General features: G+C 35.9%; 1 protein-coding gene across 11 annotated transcripts in view; it reads left to right on the forward strand.

The window, feature by feature from the left end:
* Positions 1–22,979, forward strand: part of TBC1D5 (TBC1 domain family member 5) — a 541,949-nt gene that overhangs the window by 126,988 nt on the left and 391,982 nt on the right. For 4 of the 11 annotated variants that reach the window (XM_086674222.1, XM_086674223.1, XM_086674227.1 and 1 more), the window contains one exon: positions 12,887–13,086. The exons of the other annotated variants lie outside the window; for them this stretch is intronic. The gene's annotated coding sequence lies outside the window, so the exon portion shown is untranslated. The remainder of the gene's footprint in view (positions 1–12,886; positions 13,087–22,979) is intronic. 11 annotated transcript variants of the gene reach the window in all.

Genomic DNA, 22,979 nt, shown 5'->3' on the forward strand with positions numbered 1-22,979 from the left:
ATCTTGTTCCCTTGACTGGAACATATTCTTCTGTCTCTTTATTTTGCCCAGTCTGTGTTTGTTTTTGTGTTTAGGTTGTTCAGCCATCTCTTGGTCTTGAAGGAACAGCCTTATGTAGGAGTTGTCCTGTGGGGCCCAGAAATGCAATCTGCCCCGGTGCTCCAGAGGTATTCCCTGTGTGGGCCGCATGTGCCCCCCTGTTGTGACAGGGCCGCAGTTGCTACAGGCATACTGTTAGGCAGAGTTATCATCTTGTCAGCTGCAGGGTCTGGATGAGCTGCTGGGTTGTATGGGCTTCTTAGTGGGGCACCATCCTCTGGCATCAGCAGTCTTGAGGGAGGCTTCTAAAATGGCACTCTCCAGTGCTGGAGATAAGGCTGAATAAACTAGCAAAAATGGCTACTGCTAGTGTCTCAGTCCCTCCTGCCTCTCTGGTGCTTGCTCTGAGATTGGTAAAGTAGATCTCTTTTACCTATGTTTTGTGCACTGTTTTTATTTGTTTGTTTGTTTTTTGTTTTGTTTTTAAAATCTGGTGTTTTTGCATTGGTTTCTGGATTGAGTGAGTCTGTGTGTGTGAGCCCTTTAAGAGTCGGTTTCCCTTTCCCTATAGTTCTGTAGTTTTTCTGGATATACTCCCTGCTGGTTTTCAAAGCCAGGCATTTTGAGGTCTTGTCTCTCCTGTGTAGGATATAAAGGTTGGGGTGCACAATGTGGAGCTTGAATCTTTTACACCTCAGGGAAAAGTTCCATACCTTTGAGGTTCCTCCTGTCCATGGAGCACCACACCTGGGGTGTGGTTTATTACTTAGCAATGTTTTATCTCTACCCCTTCTACCCATCTTGGTGTTTTCCCTTATTGTGGAGGATCTTTTCATCCAGTATGTATGTCCTGTTTATAGGGAATTATTTCAAACGTGATTCTAAATTGCTGTGTCCATGAAAGGAAGTGAGTTCAGGATCTTACTACCTACCATCTTGAACTGTGACCTTCCTATTATTAATTGTATGAAGCTGGGAAGGCCAGTCCATTAGGAAATGCAGCTCCATTGCTTTGTGAAGAGTTTTTGCTCTGATGAGAGCTTTTTGGTTAAGAAGAAATATTAGTCTGGAAGAGAACTGCACCAATCTAAAGGTGGATGTTTTGTGTATGTGGAAATCTGAGACTAAATTGAACTGAAAATATGTCTCTTAGGAAATTAATAAACTTATGTTAAGCGGTTTCTAGGCACCAAATCTTGGTTAAATACAGCTCAAAATAGTCTAAGCTACTGAGGGTAAAATTAGAATATTAATAATCAAAAGAAAATAAACTACAGAATTTTTTGAACTTAGTGTTTTTTTAAGTTTATTTTTATTTATTTTGAGAGAGAGAGAGAGAGCAAGCAGGGAGTAACAGAGAGTGAGACAGAATCCCCAGCACTGTCAGTACAGAGCCCAGTGTGGGACTCGAACTCATGAACCATGAGATCATGACCTGAGCCGAAGTCAAGAGTCAGACACTCAATGGACTGAGCCGCCTCAGAACTTAGTTTTTTAAAATTCTCATACTTGAGAAAATGATTTACCAATCTATTTCGTAAAAGTAACTTATACGTAACATAACACATACATGATCGAATCTTATTGCCATGTAGAGCTCTGTTTTCTGGTCAACGTTATTCCTTTGCTGCAAGAGCCAGAAGTGGCTTATTCTGAAACTTCCTGTCTTGTTTTAAATGTGTTCTGACTGAGAAACTCTGCTAAGTGTCAAAAGAAGTCTGGCCCTCTGTCAAGAGTGATGAGTTCTTCATAAGGAAATTCTGGAATTGCCTCTAGGCAGTATTTTAATAATTTCTTTGGAACCCTTTTTAATTGGTTATGTCAACTCTGGATCTGAATTTTCTAGTTTTATTATTATTTATTCTGAGTATGATAATTTGTATTTGAAGACTTACTCTGGGATTTATCTATATTCATTGCACATTTATACTAATGAGGCTCAGGATGTATTTTGTCTTTGGCCAACTTGCACACTACTTTCGGGACATTTGAGAAGGGATGCCTTTTAAAAAGTCTGATTTGCAACTATGTATGTATGTATGGTCTATCAAGGTTACATAAAGAAAACTAAGAATTTGTTGTTTAGAGAGTTTAATCCTAAATCGGTGTGTACCACTGAAGCACAGAACTTGAGAGATGTTTCTTTTCTGTAGTATTGAATACAAGAGATAATATACTTCAGAGTGAAAATAAAGTGAGAGAAACTGATGTTTGAGCTTCCTGAATCACAGATTTCAGTGGTCCATGGTCCACAGTCATAGGTGATACACACTTAATCACTTTTGATGGTAGGTTTCCAAGGTACTTTGGTGAGGTAGAGATAAAGGAATCACCTTAATTCACCACATGATTTTGACTTACATTACTTACTCATAGGTATACTTGAAAGCATTGTGATGTTGTGGAAAGGACATGGCTTGTGGAGCGTTACAGACCTGAGTTTAAATACTAATTATTAACAGTGTGATATTAAATAAATCTAGTTAACCATGCCTACATTTCTTCATCTGCAGAGCAAGTAGGAGCAATGATAATATCAGGACTTTTCATATAGCTATTGTGAGAATTAAACAAAATGACGTTTTTACAACACAAAGAAGAGTCTTTCTTTTAGGACATCCTCCTCCCACCCTCACTCCCACCCCAAGTATCATGGACTGAGAAATTAACATCATCAGGCGTTGCTCAGAAAGGCAGTTAAAAGTTTAAATGTAAGTTTTACATATTGATAGTCTTTAGATAAGGTCATTTTGAGTATTTTCAATGAAAGATATTATTTCAGTGAATTTGTAGGCCATCATATTTTAAAAGCAGAAACAATTTTAGGTTAGGTAACCTAGTCTTTAGGGCTTTTTTTTCTTCCACAAATACTGTTCTGAAAGGTGGTCTGGTGTTCAGTCACTTAGGCAAGGAGAGGACCAGTATAGAGGGCTGGGGAGTGTGTCCTTTTTAATAGGGTTACTAGCTTTTTTGAAGGTTTCAACAAGCCTGTTTATTTTTTTTTAAGTTTATTTATTTATTTTGACACACAAAGCATGGTGCACACATGGGCAGGGTAGGGACGGAGAGAGAAGGAGAGAGAGAATTCCAAGCAGGCTTTGTGTTGTCAGTACAGAGCCCCACACGGGGCTCCATCTCATGAGCCACAAGATCATGACCTGAGCTGAGATCAAGAGCCAGATGCTTAACTGACTGAGCCACCCAGGTGCCCCCAACAAGCCTTTTTAAAATTTGTGCTTGTAAGGAGTGTGGTAGTTAATCATGCATTTACTGTCACATCTCCTATCTGTTAGCTTGGATGAGATAAAATACTATAAAGATAAACACAAAAGACTTTGAGCATCATTTCTTATAAGATTGTCTTTGGGCAATTTTTTTTTTTTTTTAATGTCCTATAAGATTTGGGTGCCTTATTTGGGTTTCTGTCCTTGGAGAGTAATAGCCAGTTGCTTGCTGAATTTCCAGCAGTCAAAATAGAAAACAGTAGTTTTTTGAAATAACTTTGTAATCCTTCTGGTTATAAAACCAAAAGTTTTGGTATACTGCATTTATTATATTTATGATTTTCCTCTTTTCATTTTCCCAACTTATAATCTTTTAACCTCAGCAGTTTTCTTATGGGATTTTGAATAGTTTTAGTTTTATACATCATATTGCAATATTAGACCATAGTAATCATTTTGCCTGGAATCTTTAAATATTTTTAAAGTGGTTTGAAGAATACATTTAAAAAGCTATCCTTCTGAGGAGCAAAAGTAAATTAATTTACTGCTGTTTTATTGAGTTAGGATACCGAAAGCACTAATACAGGTGTGATCTTTTGGTATTTATATTGTTGGAATGTTACTACTGAGCGAGTAACCTTATGCAAACTTTAAAATTCAGCTGGATTATTTATACCTGTTAGTTGCTCGAAGTGAGATATTAGGTGAATCATAGAGACCACAATTTGGCAACTTTTAAAAGAGAGTTACAATTGGAGACACTTCTAGGCTTCCAGCAGTGTTGTTTAGAATCTAGGAAATTAAAAAAAAAAAAGTCTCAAGTAGTTATGGAATTAGTTGTGACTTTAGAAACTTCATGTTAACTCTTAAAAACTGAGAACAAACTGAGGGTTGATGGGGGGTGGGAGGGAGGGGAGGGTGGGTGATGGGTATTGAAGAGGGCATTTTTTGGGAGGAGCACTGGGTGTTGTATGGAAACCAATTTGACAATAAATTTTCATATATTAAAAAAAAAAAAAAAGAAAGAAATAAGAAACTTCATGTTGGTAAGCAAATTCAAATTACTTAATGTTATAAAAGTTAACAAAAATAAAATTGAGATATTTCATTCATTTTTTTATTCACAGAGAAACATACATTTTTAGGGGTACGAGGTACTGAGATAGCTATAGATATGAAGTGATATAGTATGTGCTTTTTCTCTTAACTTTTTTCTTACTCCTTCCCCTCCTACTTTTTTTTAGTCCTTTCATAGTATAAACATTTTGCTTAACTCCTAAATTAGAAACCTTGGAAATTTACTAAGTTTATTTCCCTTCTTCCATTTTTTAAATTTTTTTTTTCCAACATTTATTTATTTTTGGGACAGAGAGAGACAGAGCATGAACGGGGGAGGGGCAGAGAGAGAGGGAGACACAGAATCGGAAACAGGCTCCAGGCTCCGAGCCATCAGCCCAGAGCCCGACGCGGGGCTTGAACTCATGGACCGCGAGATCGTGACCTGGCTGAAGTCGGACGCTTAACCGACTGCGCCACTCAGGCGCCCCCCTCTTCTTCCATTTTTATGTCTAGGTGCCACCATTTTTTTCTCATATTCTTTGTCAGTCCTCCCATTTCTGAAGCTACTATGCCAGTTTCATTGCTAGTACTCTATACCACCACTGGAATTATCTTTCAAAAATACCAAGTGCCTGATAATTGATTAGGCCATTTTTCTATGCTGCTAATGATCACCAACATTATCCAGTTTAGATTTCCTTTATTTCTTTTTGAGAAGAAGCTAATAGGTAGTGAGATCAATAAAGGAACAGTGGTTTGGTAGTGAAGTAAGTGATGGGAAAGTCATGAGCCACGCAGCAGAAAAAATAAATCTTAAATAATTGAGTCCTTTGTAGAGCTAACTTATTATCTGTTCTCTTTCTTATTATAATTAGTTTCGTCCACTTCTGTTTTCTGAGAATTAAAGCTTCCCCAGAATTTTAGAATATTTTCACAGATTTTCCTCCAGCATAATCAAGTATGGTTTGAGTTTTTCTTTTTGCATAGTTTGAACAGGATAAATTACAGTGTTCATGGATAAAAGGTGACAGGTAATGTTATAAAAAGGCAACAGATTAAAAAAAGGAACTCTGAAACAAATGGAATAACATAAGGAGGAGTAGTTAATGAGATGTGGAATAATTTAATTAGTCTGGAACTGAGAATTTAGAATACAAAATAAAATTATGGACAATGCTTAAACTTTCAGCTTATTTAATCTAAAATAATTTCTTCAAAAATCTTATTTTCATGTTAGTTACAGGAACACACTTAAAAGAAGGGAGTACTTTAATTACAAATATGTTTACTTCCTTATTGTACTGTGGAAGATGTGTACTTTGAAAAGTCCCATGCCTTATGTCTGCCGGAGGAAATGGATGAAGACTAAAGCTTAATGGAATTTTTCATCTCATGGAGTCAGGTTGAATCTGCAGCTTTCTTAGGGAAACCACAGTTCCTGGAATTTTCTAACTTTTCTCAGGGCATTTAGACTGATCTTCAGGATTGGAATGAACCCCAAGTTCCCAAAGCAACTCTCAGAATTGACTGGCTTCTTTTGGTTTATTTATATATACAGAGTGATTGAGACTGATCTGTTTCTTATTCTAAAGCTAATTCAAACTTGGTACTTAGAGCTTGGTTCTAAATGAATCCTAAATGTAACCAAGATTTGGGAAGAAAAGTTATCTTGTTGGCACCAAGAGAAATAGTAGAAGATAAAATCTTTAAATCACAAAAAGTTATTTTCTTGCACTGTATATACATTGGTTTCTGTCTTGCCTGGAGCTTCTGGTAGTGTGGGATCTAACTTGGTACTGACTGTGGTTAGTAAAAATGAGCATGACTGTGAGAAAATAATGTTATATGCTGTTTCAAGATGACGAGTCATTTAGGAAGCAAAGATATGCTTTGTTATTAGAACAGTGTGGAAGCATTTCATTTACCATAAAAGACAGAAAGAAAGATTTATATTGTGTCAGTACTTTCAGGATTTTTGGCTGTGTAAAGGTTTATAGAGTTAAGGGATTTCATGAACAGAGTGAGTAATGGTCAGGTAAATCACACTTAATATAGCCTTTAAATTAATATAGCATGTTATAATGGTTAAGACCATGTGGCCTCTGGGTTCCAATCACATGGATTCAAATCCCAGCTTTACCAGTTGTTAATGATAAGATCTTGGGCAAGTTAGTGTGCTCAAGCTCCTCTTAGCTTTTTTAAATTTTTAAATTTTTGTTATTTTGAGAGAGAGAGACACCGCATGTGCTGAAGAGCACAAGTCAGGGAGGGGTAGAGAGGGGGAGAGAGAATCCCAAGCAGGCTCAGCACTGTCATTGCAGAACCTGAGGACGAGCTCGATCCCATGACTGTGAAATCATGAGCTGAGCTGAAATCAAGAGTCAGATACTTAACTGACTGAGCCACCCAGGTGCCCCTGTTTTTTTGTTGTTGTTGTTGTTTGTTTGTTTGTTTGTTTTAAGTGGGAGTGGTTAGGGTGGAGGTGAGGAGACATTAAATGAGATATACCATGTAAATATCAGCAGCACAGTATAGTAGTAATGTTATTGTTACTGAAGTTCTTTTTCAAGCAACTTTTATTATCTTTAGTTTTCTATTCCCTATCATGGTCCTGATGTAAATCACGGGATCAAAAACAGAAACCTGAATGGGTATTTTCTTTGAGACAAGGAGATATTATGTCATAAACTTTAAATTTTAACTGCCCATATTTAGCTTCACAGATAATATGTCTTAACAACATCCATCTTGAAATTTCAAAATAAAAAAAATTAAATTCAGTTAGCCTTGGATGAAAGTTTGGAGTTTTGGAATTTGTTATTTGAGAGAGAGAGAGAGAGAGAGAGAATGTGCACACAAGTTGGGGAGGGGGCAGAGGGAGGGGAAGGAGGGAGGGAGGGAGGGAGAGAGAGAGAGAGAGAGAGAGAGAGAGAGAACACGAGAACACATCTCAAGCAGGCTCTATGCTAAGCATGGAGCCTGATGTGGGACTTGATTCCATGACTCTGAGATCATGACTTGAACCAAAATCAAGAATTGGATGCTCCACTGACTGAGCCACACATGTGCCCCATGGAATTTGTTAGAACCTTTAGGTCACTAGAATGTTGTTAAGGCAGCCCTGACTCAGGGCACCAGTAGATCAAGTTGATGGGAGCCGCTGGGACAATGATTGGAATATATGCTTCCACAGTGACAGCTGCGGTTCATGTAGAAGGAAAGATAGACATACTTTCATTTTTAAGTGATCTGAAGTGTCTGGAAATAGAGTAGACATTTTCTTTTTTAATGCTGCTTTGGTACCAGTATGTATTAGTTTTCATTGGTGTCACTTGACAGGGTTACATGGAATCTCGTTATCCATTTTTTGAATAACTATTACTGTATTAGACCCTCTTACATAAGTACAGGATTCTTTAATCAAATATATATATATATATTTTTTTTTTTTTCACCAAAGGTTAACTTTTGTGACAAAATGTTCTTTATGAACCATTCATCTCCTTTAAACATTCCTATGTCTTTTGACATATATATCCCTAGATGACTTAGTTTTAATCATAAGACTAAAATCTATATTAAGGAAAATAAGTTTTGATGGAGGCATTTTATGTATCGTTAAAACTACTTTTGTTTTATTGTCCCTCTTTCCATTGGGAAGGAACCTTGACAGTAGTTGTTAAGAAAAATATCTGAAATATTTATATTAAGTTGGGTGCAATTTAATTGGACTAAAAAAATATATATGTTTAACAAATAATTTAAAAAACACATGCTAAAGAATGGAAAGTGGTTGCTGTAGGTAGATATCTTTTAGAAAGCTTGAAGGGGCATCTTTTCCATTTCTGTGTCAGAATCCTTGAGAAGATCTGCTTGGCAGTCTCCATTTTTAAGAAGCTTCTCAGGGGGTGCCTAGATGGCTTGGTTGGTTAAGCGTCTGACTCTTGACTTCAGGTCAAGTCATGATCTCACTGGTTCATGAGATCAAGCCTCAAGGCGGGCTCTGTGCTGATAGCACAGAGCCTGCTTGGGGTTCTCTCTCTCCCTTCCTCTCTTTGCCCCTCTCTCATGCATGCACACACACTCTCTCTCAAAATAAATAAACTTAAAAAAAAACCTCTCAGGTGATTTTTATGCATTGTAATGTTTTAGAAACATTGCTGAACTCTCCACCTACAGCTTTTATCATATTAGCATCTGCTCTTTTGATGGAAACTACTCTTCCTCCATGAGGGGAAGAACAAGGATGAGCCGAGGTACTGTACCTGATGACCTGCCCTGACCTATGCTGTGAAATTTCCCAAACTTTCAGTGTCAGCCTTAGTTTCTGCTCTAAGCCCTCTCTCAACTGTGGCTCCTGTGGTGACGGATCATGTGAATGGTGATACACACTTTATATGTTCCCTGAAGTGTCAGTATTTCCTAGCAAGGTAGGAATTGCAGATGAGGATATTTAAGAGAGCTTAAGTGGTCTTCTGGGGCCAGGTTTGAAACTGAGGTAAATTTATTTTAAAGATCGATACCTGCTACCCTCCTTTTTAGTGGAAAGAAAAGGGGCTGTGGATTCAGATATGCTTGGGTTGGAAGTGTGCCTCTCTCATTTATTGGCTTTACTAGCAACTCTTAACACTTCCCTAACTTTGGTGTCTGCATCTAAAAAGTAGGCTCAATAATGGTTCAATTCTAAGGTTATTGTGAGGATTAATGACCTGATGCATATTTTTAGAATGCTTCAGCATATTTTTAATAGTTTTTAACCCAAGTAGGCATTTCAGTAAATGATGACTATTATTTAGTAACTTAAGATAAGGCATATATGCCTTATCAAGTTAACCATTTACAAGCTATATGATTTTGTCACATTATGAAGTATATATTTTTTTCTGTTCCAATGTGGTATGATAGCTAGAAACAAGGAAGATACAACATGTGCGTAGGGAATTTTTCAGGGGGGAAAAGCAGTGTAGGTGCCTTTTTTGTTGTTGTTGCTACCCATATCCTAGTAAGTTCTAAATTTGATTCTAGCCCAGACCTTTCTTAAATCTCCAGACTATTATAGCTCTGATGTTTACATTGAAACCCCTGCAAGACATCTCCAACAGGTAATCCTTTAATATGCCCTAGTGTAATTTGGTCTCTTTCTTCCAACAGCAGATCTTCTTCCAGGTTTCCTTATATCACTGAATGGAATTGTTATCCAGCTTCATTCTCCACAAAATTGAATCTTTCACCAAATTCTTCTGTTAGCCCATAAATCTTCCTGCCTTCTCTCCGCATCTTTACCACCACCACTTTAGTCTAATCTGTCACCTCACACCTAACTCCTCCCCTTTACCTTTCTTGCTCGTCTCTGTAACTCAGCCAAATTTGGTAATTTTTCAATGTGTAATTGATTGATACTATATTTAAAACCCTGTGGTAATTTTGCCTTATTGACTTCTTCTGCCCCATTTTGTCTCACATATGTTCCCTCTCTAGCTGTGACTGGCCCTTCTGCTTCTCTTTCTTGACTCAGAATGTGCTTTTCTCATAATGCTTTGAGACCTTAGTACTTGCTGTTCCTAGACTGCCCCATACTTTTCAGATCTCATCTTAAGTAGTCTTTAGGTCTTTGCTGACCTCTGGGCTAAATCAACTCTCCTGTTATTAAATCTCATGGCTTACCCCTTCCCCTGTTTTTAATAGCATTGATCTCTGTTTACAGATACGTATTTGCATCGTTATTGGATACTGTCTGATATCCCAAGTAAAATGTAAGTTCTATGAGGGTTGAGAATTTCCGTGTTTACAAAGGCCTAGAACAGCCCTGACAACAGATGAGAAGTAATAAATGACTGCCTGAAATACATAACTAGGCAATTAAAATACAAAGTGTTTAATTCTAAAGTGAGGTAAGTACAGATGGAGTCACAGTGTTGGCATATTAAACATTGTTATTTGGGAATACTTTAGTTATTGTAGCATTTGTTTGATCAGCCTCTAATTTTACTTTTTCTATTAAAAATAAAGATAAGTAGTATTTTGAATTTTAAATTTCCCAGTACAGATTAAGATCTTTCAGAAGTTGATTGTACTTGAATGTAGCTTCAGAGTCAAAACTTCCCCCTTTCCTCACATCTGCACAGGATTCGGAAGCTTACAATTCAAAAACATATAGCTGGTTACATACTTCTTGATGCTTACCATATGGAACGTGTTCATGTATGTTTGTTGCCTATGGCATAACAATTTTAAAATGCTACCAGAATTTTCAAAGTCAAATAATCATAGATTTTATAGTAGGTTTCTCAGCTTTTATAAAAATTAAAAAGGAATCAAGAAGATTAATATGATACTGGAATTAAGCTTCTGTGTTGCTCGTTGGTATTTGGACCTCAAGTTAAGTGCATGACTATTGTTGGCAGCTTGAACTTTTATTCTGAAAACTCTTAAGACTTTAGTATTTTCTTGGAAGTTGGTTTAGTACTGTTGTTTACATTTTAAAATTAGTGCTTTGAATAAGATTTTGGTTTCCATCTCTCCTGAATTCTCCCTAGGAGTGCACAACTTCAAAAATAAAGAGGCACAGTCAGCAGAAAAACGAGGTGGTCTGAGCATTTATGCGTTAAATATGCATGTTAATTAGGAAAAAAATTAGAAAAATATGAAAACAGATGTTACATAAATTATTGCAGTCCCAGGGCAGCAGTAACTTATACACTGACAATAATTTTTATATGTGCATGTGTATGTCTATTTCTAGATTTTCTCAATATTTATGCAATTCCATAGAGGATAACTAGAAAAAGAACTGGTATATCCTTTCAGTGAGACTAATGGTAAACATTTTCTCTGCATATAGATGGCTGAGGAAGTCTAGTTTCATACAGTATTACTGTAGAGATAAAGCCTCTGTTAGCTAACTCTGCCTTGTAGGTCTTTTTCTCCTTTTTGGTTTCTCTGATGGTATGCCAATAAAATATTTCATTGGATATATCCTGTCAGAGCAAGAAAGTAAATTACTTTCGGAGCAATGTATGACATGTAGAATTGACCTGAGTGTAAAGTATGTATTTAGAAATAAAACAAATTATAACTACTCAGGATACTGATTATATTAGCAGTTTTTCTTTGGTTGTGAATAGCCATTATGAAGTAATAGCCATCATTCTCTGAATAGTATTGACACAGTAGTGTGACAATATAGATTAACTATTATATAAACACACATTTGTGAAATACACATATATTGGAATAGTTGAAAGATATTTGAATGTCCTTCATTCTAAAGAGCCACCCATAGAATAAAAATGGTCTGTATTTTTACAAAGGAAAGATAAGAAATGGAGACATGTAGCAATTTTTAGCTCAACCATACAGAAAAAGCATGTGACTATATTACTGTCCAAGGAGGTGTAGACTATATTTAGGTATCTTTCACACATATATTGTATAATTTAGAAATGAATTGTTGGTAATTTTTCAGATAAGATTGAAAGTTAAAATAAGGAAATGCTACATCAGAACATAATAAATCATTCTCTTTATCAAACAAACAGAACATGGATTGTATTCAATACAAGAGCATAAAAGTTTCTGGACATCTGTTTAGAGGTCAATGCCACGTTCATCTGTTCTTTACAAATCATACTTTGTTACTTGGTTTTAATAGCATATGATGCTAAAATGTGTTTTAAATAATTTCTTTTGAATCTCAGTAGGTTTCAGTTATATCTATTGTCATAATGCTTTTCAGTTCTGTGGTATTGATTTATGTTTCACATTATAGTACCTAATTACTTTTGTCCTTTTGTACATATGTTGAGCTACTAATAAGTTCTAACAGGTTATAGGGAGTAAACTATATAGAATGAAATCTAGAGGAAAGTGATAGTAATGTTTAGTAATTTGATATTATTATTAAGAGGTTCTTTACTTACGTTAGATAGCTATTTAAGAAAGTCAGTTGTCATTCTTGCAGATTTCATGTAGATTGTATCTGTGTCATATGACTTACGGAAGAATATTAATTACAGGTGATAAGACATTTTTCTTTTTCTCTATGCAAAAAGCTAGGGAAATTAGTTTTTACATCACAAATAATATTTACTTGTTGCACTGATACATCAGTATTTGAATTTGACATTTTATTAATGTTTGGAATCCTTTTCAATGGAATTTTTCCCCATATTTGTTTTCAAATGTCAGTTTTCCATTTTTTTATTCTTTGTAATTTTAGTACTTGATATTATTTTACTATGTATTAGAATAGTGTGTTTATTATTTGAACACTTTCATGTCAATGAAATGAAGTTGTAACGTGATTTGTTTCATATGGAGGTGTTTTAGATTTAAAGTTTTTGTAGTACCATTTATTTTAAGTAAAATAAAATGGCTTCCTTTCTTCCAGAAGTTAAAATAGATGATAGAAAGAGTGATTAGTGAGTAGGCTAACACTTGTCATCCAAAAGCTTAAAATAGTATGACCTAAATTTTTTCAGCTTGCCTTTTTATTGTTTGCTTTGGTTCAGGGTTCCTTTTGGGATAGGAATGTGTGAGGCTATTTTATTTATTTATTTTTCTAGGTATTTGCTTCTTTGTCAGAAGCTTGGTTGAGGGAATACTCAAGTGATCTCTATTTCTTCATTCTTCTTTGCTTCCTGTTTGCCAACCAAGACTTGTATTTGGAGAACTCTGTTGTACTGAATCTGAAGTCATCTTCAGATTAGAGCATGCATTTTCAGGTGTCAGTTAGATTTCTGGATCAATAAAGGTCTCCTGAAAGGTAAGCATATATTTATTCAAAATGTACCTTTAAAAATTGAATGCTCTCAGTATCTGTCTTAGTCTCTGGGCTGCTGTAACAAAAATTCCATAGACTTGGTGACCTACAAACAGCAGAAATTTATTTGTAACAATTCTCACAGTCTTCACAGAGACTGAGAAGTCCAAGATAAAGGTGCCAGCAGATGCAGTGCTTGATTCACAGACCACCATCTTCTTTGTGTGTCCTCACATGGTGGAAGGAGTGAGAAACCTCTCTAAGGTCTCTTCTTATAAGGACACTAATCCCATTCATGAGGGATCCACCTGTCATAGACTCTGGGTCTGGAGTCCTCTCTTGTCCAGCAAGAAAGTGGGATGCAGGACTAAAAATGCGAGAGAGGCTAATGTCCTGGGAGGAGACAAAAGTCCCCAGTAAGAGTCCTTGCTCTGTTTTTATGAGGATCAGAAGGCTTACAAGTGTGATGGATATGCACAAAGAGACAACGAAACCATGAACATGAACTCATGGGTGGGGGGAGGGGAAGAAGGTTTTGGAGATACGTGGTGTTAGAGGTTTGGGTAAATACAAAACAAAATCTGGGTGGAAGGTTGTTTACAGCAGAAGAGAGGCCCCACCTCTGTTTACCTAAACTGGCCTAGGGGACAAGAAAGCCTGAGCATGCTACCTTACTGTCAGCAAGGCATCTTTCTTTTGCTAATTAGCTCTGCTCTGGGCAACTTTGCCCCACTGTGGTCTGTAGCCCTATTTACCTGTTTACCTAATTTGGTCCTTCCTTCCTGTGAAAGCAGCTTTCTGCTATACTAAGTTAGGGGGCCTTTCTGCCCTGAATACCTAATCTTGTTTACCTCATCTTGGATGTTTTCTTCCTGAGATTCCCTTTTCCTATACCTTTGTCCTATACTGGGGCCTTTGCCCCATTTACCTAATGTTATTTACCTGAGCTTGTTTACCCAAACTTGGGTGTGTATATCCTATGACTTTCTATTTCTTTATGCCTTGTTAACTCATCCCTGCAAGCTCAGGGAATTCCTAAGCTTATTCCACATCTCCACCCTTATAATCTATATTCCCATTTCATCGTGTATTTCCATTACATTGGGAATTAAGATTTCAACATGTGAGTTTTGGGGGGGACATAAACACTTATCAATAAAATATCCTTATTATAGTAATATGTTCTGTAGATTCATTTGTGTGTGTGTGTGTGTGTGTGTGTGTGTGTGTGTGTGCGCGCGCGCGCGCGCGCGCGCGCGGTTACACAATCTGCCAGATTTAGATCGTAGGCTTTTTCAGGGAATGATGTTGTTCTTGACAGTTACTCAGAGTTCCCTGATTACTTTCTTTCCACTTCTTACATCTATCTAGTCATCAGTTTCCAATCTTTTCCTTACCCTTTCCCTTATTGTTTTCCTTCTCCTTTAACTGAGCCTTCATAGGGGGCCTTAAAAAATGTTTTCCTGCCAGCGTACTTTTAGCACATTCCATATAGAAGGCTTTTTGGTATCCATATCTCTTTCTGTCCCCCTCCCCGCCACCTTCATTAAATTTGTTAAAGGAGGGGCACCTGGGTGGCGCAGTCGGTTAAGCGTCCGACTTCACCCAGGTCACGATCTCACGGTCTGTGAGTTTGAGCCCCGCGTCGGGCTCTGGGCTGATGGCTCAGAGCCTGGAGCCTGTTTCCGATTCTGTGTCTCCCTCTCTCTCTGCCCCTCCCCCATTCATGCTCTGTCTCTCTCTGTCCCAAAAATAAATAAACATTGAAAAAAAAAAAAAAAATTAAAAAAAAAAAAATTTGTTAAAGGAGTAGCAAAACTAGAATTATTGAACTTAGAGTTGAAGGTGTCTCAGATAGGAGGAATTCACATGTATTTTAACACAACCATTGTAAGGAATAAAATTTACGTTTGTGAGCCAATTTCCACAGGCATAAATGTACCAATGAAAGTGAAACAAAAGCTGAAATAGTTTTTACCCTAGCTACCTGAAATGTGTGCAGTGCTCTATTCTATTCTAATCTTTGTATATTTCTCTTATTACATGCTGCTTCCCATAACTAAATTTATTTCCCTGTCTAGTAACGGATTGCCTTTGCAATTTCAGAAACCATACTTTATATCACCTGTGTGTAAATCATCACCTGTGATAGTTTACATCACTTGCTCATGACTGACTCATTGGGAAGTAAATGGAATCCATTTGTTTTCTATCTCAGTCAAGCTGCCCTTTATCTGTCTTCTCCATGCTTCTCATCTCTCTCTATATTCACTACAAGCTATCACATGTTGTGGTCAAAAAGCTGGGTAACTGCTGGGAAACACCAGAGCACTTAGTTGGTTCTTCTATAGTAGGAACACAGGTACAAATGGTCATATCTCAAAATTTGAAGAAGGGATAAACCTTAGATAGAACCATCCCTTATAGTTAAGTATATATTTCATTATTCTCTTCTTGCTTGTTCTCTCTATGTAAATTGTATGTGCATGCTGATGCCCTCAAATCATTCTGGGTTTAACACATTTTTAACTTTTTAAGTCCTCTATATCAGCTTAGAATAACCCAGATCCTTTTGCAAAGTGATCTCTTTCAGTACCCCTTCCCATCACATTTATCGTTTTTGTCCTTTAAAAAATTGCAAGCATTTTTTTCTGATTATAAAAGTAAAAGCTGTGGTAGAAAGGATGGAATATATAGAAAAGTAAAAAGATGATAAAAATTATCCCTAATCAAATGCAGAAAAATTCTAAGAGAGAAGTTCATAGTGAAAAATGTTAACAGTAAGAAAAAAGAAAGAGCTCAAATAACTATATACCTAAAGGAACTAGAAAAAGAACAAACTAGGCCGTAAGGTAAGAGAATAACAAAGAGCAAAAATAAATGAAAATGAGACAAAAATGGCAAGAGAAAATATCAGTGAAAGTAAGAGCTATTTTTTCCAAAATACAGACAAAACTAGCTACATGTCAAAAAAAAAAAAAAAAAAAAGAGGACTCAAAAGATAAAATTAGAAATGAAAGAGGAGATATTATAACTGACACCATAGAAATACAAAGATCAGGGGTGCCTGGGTGGCTCAGTCATTTGAGTGTCCAACTTTGGATCAGGTCATGATCTCACAGTTTGTGAGTGTGAGCCCCACATTGGGCTCTGTGCTGACAGTGGAGCCTGGATCCCGTTTTGAGTTCTGTGTCTGCCTCTGTCTTTGTGCCTCCCCTGCTCGTGCTCTGTTTATCTCTTTCTCAAAAACAAATAAACATTAAAAAAAGAAAAGAAAAGAAATATAAAGATTATAAGAGACTACTGTGAACAATTATACACCAAAGAATTAGGCACCTGGAAGAACAGAGAAATTCCTGAAAACTTACAACTTACGAAGGCTAAATCATGTCAAATAGAAAATTCGAACAGACCAATCACTAGTAAGGAGATTGAGTAATCAAAAACCTCCCAAGAAAGAAGAGTACAGGACCTGATGCCTTCACAGGTGAATTCTACCAAACATTTAAAGTAGAATTAATGCTATTCCTTTTCAAACTCTTCCAAAAAATAGAAGAGGAGGGAATACAGTTGACCCTTAAACAACATAGATTTGAACTGATGTGGATTCACTTTTATGTGGATTTTTTTGATAAATATAATATTGTACATGTGTTTTATCTTGATGTTCTTAATAAGAATTTCTTTCCTCTCTCTTTGTTTTAAGAATATAGTATATAGTACTTATAAATACAAAATATGTGTTAATTGACTGTTCATGTTATTGGTAAAGCTTCCAGTCAGTAGTAGGCTAGTAGTAAAGTTTTGGGGGAGTCAAAAGTTATCCATGGATTTTCAACTGCATGGGGTGCCAATGTGCCCAACCTCCACATTGTTTTAAGAGTCAGCTGTATTTCCAAAGCCATTTTATGAGGCCAATATTACCCTGACACCAAAACTGGATAAGGATGCTACAATGGAAGAAAATTACAGGCCAACATTCCTGATAAATGTAGATGCAAAACTCTTGTACAAACTGAACAGAAGTAAATTCAACAGTTCCTTAAAACGGTCGTATACCATGATCAAGTGGGATTTATTCCAGGGAGGCAAGGATGGTTCAACATCCACAAATCAGTCAATGTGATATACCACATTAATAAAATGAAGGACAAAAATCAAATGATAATCTCAGGAGATGCAGAAAAAGCATTTGACCAAATTCAACATTCATTTATGATAAAAACTGCCAACAGAGTGAGTGTAGAGGGAATGTACCTCAACATGATAAAGGCAGTATATGACAGGTCCACAGCTTACATCATACTGAATGGTGAAAGCTGAAAGCTTTTCTTCTAAGATCAGAAATAAGACAAGAATGGCCAAACTTGCCTTTTCCCCCCCTTTGCAAGGACCTAACTGTTCTTTACTTGGATTTTTCATCAGAGTTATTTTTGCAGTGAGTAATTATGATGGATGAGGTAATGTTCCCTATATACAAAGAGCCAGTCTCACCATTTTTATTTGACATAGTACTGGAAATCCTGGTGAGATCTGGCAAGAAAAAGAAATAAAAGGTATTCAATTTGGATAAAATGATATTTGGTGATAAAATAATATTTTTGTAAGGTTATCTACTGCCTTTGAAGAAATATCTCACATATCCTGGACTTTTATGAACCAGTAAACCAGAGCTTCCTGGGCCTTTTGCTGAAGTGTCATTCTCAGATTTCTTTTCGTTATATTGCTGGATTTGCTCCAATATTGCCTGGATCTCATTGTCATCTTTATTCCTAGGTTTCCTTTAAGTAAATTTTCAGAAGGTTAAATGGTGAAAGGTGTATTTTCTGACTTGTGCATATTAGATAATTTTTTATTGTTTTTATAAAATATTTTTCTTTTATTCTCACAGTTGATCATTTTGCTGGGTATTTCTAGGTTTAAAATGATTTTTCTCAAAACATCAAAGACTTAATCTTTTTCTGCCATCCATTGTTCCTCCTGAGAACTTTGAAGCTGCTGTCACTGAAAAGTGTTCTAGGTGATACCACAGTGAAAACAAAATAGAGATAATTCTTAACTTCATTAAGCTTGAGTTTTAAGGTAGAGAAGTCCACAAGAAGCAAGATAAATGTATTAAATATATAGTAGGTTAGATGGTTGTGCTATGAAGGCAAGAGCTGCAAAGGCTCTGATGTGAGAATATTGCTTATGTGTTCACAGAACAACAGAGTGGTCAGTGAGGCTGTAGCAAAGTGAGGTGAGAGGAGTAGCGATTAAACTGTAGAGGAATCTGGGAATTATCATCTGGTTTATTGTTTAAAAGAATTACAGTTAATTTAAAATCAATTAACAATTGGGGTGCCTGGGTGAATTAATTGGTTAAGCCTCTGACTCTTGATTCCAGCTCCAGTCATGATCTCATGGTTTGTGAGTTCTAGCCCCACATCTGCTTGGGATTCTTTCTCTCTCTCCTTCCCCTACTTGTGTGCTCTCTCTCTCTCTCTCTCTTTCAAAAATAAATAAACGTTTAAAAATTTTTAAAAAATCAATAATTTTAAGGGAGCAAGGTAGAAGCAGAAGGACCATGCAGAAGGTTAGAGCTGAGAGATGATTGTGGTTTGAACAACAGGATTTCCTGATGGATTAGATTTGAACTCTGAGAGAAAGAAGAGTCAAGAATGACTCCAGTAATGTTTTGGTCTAAGTAATAGGAGAGATGGAGTTTCATTTGATGAAGAAGGGGAAGATTATACAGGCTGTGTATTAAGGGGTTTGGGGGAAGGCCAGGAATTTGGTTTTAAACATGTTGAGTTAGAGATGTTTATTATATATTCAAGTGGAAAGGTCAAGAGGACAGATAGACTGGACCAGAGTTCAGGTGAGAGGTCTGGGATAAAGGAGAGACCATCGAAGTTGTCAGTTATAGATGGTATTTTTAAAGGGTTATATTGACACAGTCCAGTAAATATAGCTAGAGGAAATTGAAGGTTCTAGCTTTGGAACACTTTAGGTAAACAGGTAAGGAAAAGTAGAATTAGTAGAGAAGTCCAGGGACGGAAAACCCAGTGAGGTAGGAGGAAAACTTCTTTGGCCTTCAGAATATCTGTAAGCTAATGAAGCTAGATGGTATAAATATTTGAAGAAAGGGAAGTGATCATCTATGACAAATGTTGCTGAAAGATGAAGTTATGGATGAACTGTGAATTGACTGTTGGATTTAGCAATGGGAAGTCATTGGTGATTTCAGAAGAGTAGTTTCAGTAAAGGACAAAATCTGATTAGAGTGGGTTCAAGGGAGAGTGGAAGGAGAAACATGTGGCAGCTTAACAGCAAAGCTGAGGTCCAGACAGTTTTTTTTTTTTTTTTTTTTTTTTTTAAAGTAGAAGAGAAGCAGCATGCATCAATCAGTATTGAGAATGCTCCAATAAAGAGTTCCTTGGTCACTGAGCTGGAAGACATTTTGAGTAATACCTCCTGAAGATTCATCAATTCACTTGTGCACTTAGGACACATCTACTGAGAGGATATTTGGTCTACTGTCACTTTACTTAGTACTCTGTCTTAGGGAGCATCCACTGTTATGGATGCAATAGAAATAAGATGACATGTGCCTCTTGTGACTTTATTTTGATTCCCTCTAAATGCAGGTTCTAGCTTATTGCATTACTTTTTAGGCAAGAATAAAAGTTCTCACATTTTCTTTTGATATGTACCCACATTACATCCTTGTCCAATATGTGAAATATACTATTTTGTGGTGAGTCTGACCAGTACTTCATTGGCTGACTCTGAGAAGGGTCTTCAGGGAATTCTTTTTATAGGTTCAGGTGTTAAAGAGCACTCCTTCATCATATTCTTAGTTGCTTCCCTGTTAAAAACAAACAAACAAACAAAAAACTTTATTATTTAACATCATTTAATGTGTCTCCTTTCCTGGGCTTCAAGTATACATTTGTCCAGTGGGTTGCCATTTTGTCATCTGGGACTTGGTTTCTGGTTTAGGTTACTGACTTAAACCATTTGCAGTGACTTTCCCTTTTTAAGTGCAAAATTTTATGCAAAAACCTTAATGCAAAAACCCCAGCTGTCTCATTCTGACATGCTTGTGTTCCTTTGCAAGGTAATAGTGATGTCCATCCTCAAACCTCTAATAGTTCTGAGTTAAACAAGACGAGCCATTGTCTCTGTGCGGTTTTATGATAGTGGCATATTTTGAGTAACACATAAGGATGGTTTTTAAATCCTATTCACTGAATTGAAAAACTTTAAGTGGAGATGTTTGGGAACGTAGGGAGAGGGTCAAAGCGTAATTCTCTGTTTATAGACTCTAAAATGTCATCAGCTTTGAGAGTAGAATCAATCTGAATTCATCTCTTCATTTGATCAACAGATATTTATTAACTGTTTACCCTATGGCAGGTACTCAGCTAACTTTTAAATACATATGTCATTTTAAGATGTTTTCCTTTATGTTTTGCTTAAGTTTATTGTGAATATTTTTAGTTTTTTATATACATGTGCTGTACATTAACTCTCACCTTTTGATAATGGATAAACAGCCAACTCTAGATAGAAATGTGGAAAAGACAGAATCTGTTTCACATTCTCTTTATGTTACTCACTTTTAGAAAAGACTTAATGAACAGTGAAATCGACCAGCAGTTTCACCTCCTCCTCTTTGCAGTTCTCCTAGTTTTTGTGGTACCTAGTAGACCTGAAAGGAGCGTCTCGGAAGGGAGAAGTAATATGACCATATAATCAGACACATAGACAATGGATCCTTTATAATTGCGAGGTGGCCTCATTTCTATTTTACATAGAAATTTGAAGTCTTTACTTGACGTTATTCCCATTTAGGTAGGAGTAGTCTGTGAACAGCTCACTCATTTAGAGAGGATTTTAAAGAAGTCTTTAATTTGTAATTATTTGACCGTTATTAAACCAACATTTCATTGTTGAGACAGGATAAGGTTTTAGTTATTAAAACTATGTGTTCAGGATATAAAAATGACATGAACTAATTTTGCCTCAACTTAAGAGTTACTTAATTTTTTCAATGTATGTAGTGAGATATTGGCTGGATATTTTGAAAGCCTAAATTACTTGGAATATATTTGAAACCTCTCTTCTTATGTACTTCTGTTCAAAATGTTACTTATTTTTGGATCATTTATAGTGTAGGCTTAAAGTTTGGAGTTTTACATTTTCAGTCTTATAAAGACTTATAAATATATTTATGTTCTATTCAAACTAAATCATTTTATCCACATAATAGTCATTCAGCTGTAGCTGTCTGGAATAAAATTTCTTGAAGTAGGTAGCCATTTTCCACATGAAATAACCATTTAAAAGTGCTTTTCATCTGATAGCATGTATTTTAATTTTTATAAATAGCACAGAACAATGGAAATATTTATGTAGCTAAGGGAGATTATCAGCTCCGGTTCAATAGTATGTTGTTTGGCATTAGTAGGCTGAGGATATTTTATAATTTTTAAAAAATACTTTTATTATTTTTATAAAATACATGTGCTGCTGTTATATCTTGTGTGTTAATCTAATTTCCTATCGTAGTCACCGATTAAAAGGAAATTGTGTACCAGTGGGGTTCTAAAACCTTGACATTATTTTAATCTGATAACAAATGGGTTTAAGTTCATGTTCTTTCAGTTGTTGGCAACAAATCTAAACCTGTATTTTTTGGATTTATGAGGATAAGTCCTGCTTTGGCAATCTTGTAGATCCTCCAGAGAATAGTTAAACAGTGATTAATCATTGTTTCTTCACTGAGTGTGCAGAAAAGAATGGAAAAGCTGCATTTCACACTTCTGAAGCAATTAATCCCCATGATCTTAGCCAGGTTTGTCTTGTAGATAAGTCGGGATACAAAACGGTACCTAATTTATCAATGTATGCATGCCATAAAGTATAAAACACACAATTTATTTCATATCATTTATAGTCAAATGTAAAAAAAGAGTGACTTTGCCATATCCAAGAGTGTTTCCTACATTACCTTCATATAAACTAAGTACCAGAGATTACAATGGGATTCCTGTTTATTGTGCACATCTGGTGCAGTCACTATGCATTTTCTCATTCACTTGCTGGCATTTTTAGTGATTGTGGCATAAATCACCTTGCTAATCAGAAACATAAGTGACGGGAAGTCATCTCCTTTTTTTGAACAATGGGAAAAAACATATGGCTTCTCAGACAGGACTTGGCTGTTATACTATTTATGTGGCATTATATTCTGTATTTAGAATTTCATATTAATTGCAGCGGTTTGATTGAAGGCATTGAATACGCAGGTTTGTGGTCAAAGTATTTGTTTTGTACCATTTTCAGAACAAACAGAAGAAGGTAAAATTAATTGCCTTGTATTAAAACATTTTTTTAATAAAAACTACTTTGGGACGAGTTTTTAAGGTTAAGATGAATTAAAGAAAATACATATATTTTAAAATGTGTAGATGTTTCTATGGATGCATAGATATAATAATTACAAGTTTCAATTTAGTTTTCAATTATACCTCTTTCAAAACACTGCATGGATTAGAGTAAAAATTACTGTCCTGCAAGTGCTAAAATATAAATGACAGTTATTTGCTTTTCTAGTAGTAGTGTTTCAAGATGGGTTGCATTTTTAATGAATTATTAGTTATTAGTTGGAACCATTTCCGCGCATACTATAACTAAAAGATGAAGCAAAGCTTTGTAAGGTAGGAGAAATTTATACCTGCAGTCTTCAAAGTGGATTGGCTGCTATTTGTTATACAATGCTTGCTATAGATTTGAAGGTATTTTTCTTTTTCCTCAGTAGTCACTTAATTCTCAAAAGGTAGTGACTGTAACGGTCTTTCATCCTTACTTGGCTTTTTAATACCTAACTTCTTTATCACTTATCGCTT

The sequence above is a fragment of the Puma concolor genome, chromosome C2 (assembly GCF_028749965.1).
Source record: "Puma concolor isolate L17-30 chromosome C2, mPumCon1.1.hap2, whole genome shotgun sequence".
NCBI classification, from domain to species: Eukaryota; Metazoa; Chordata; class Mammalia; order Carnivora; family Felidae; genus Puma; species Puma concolor.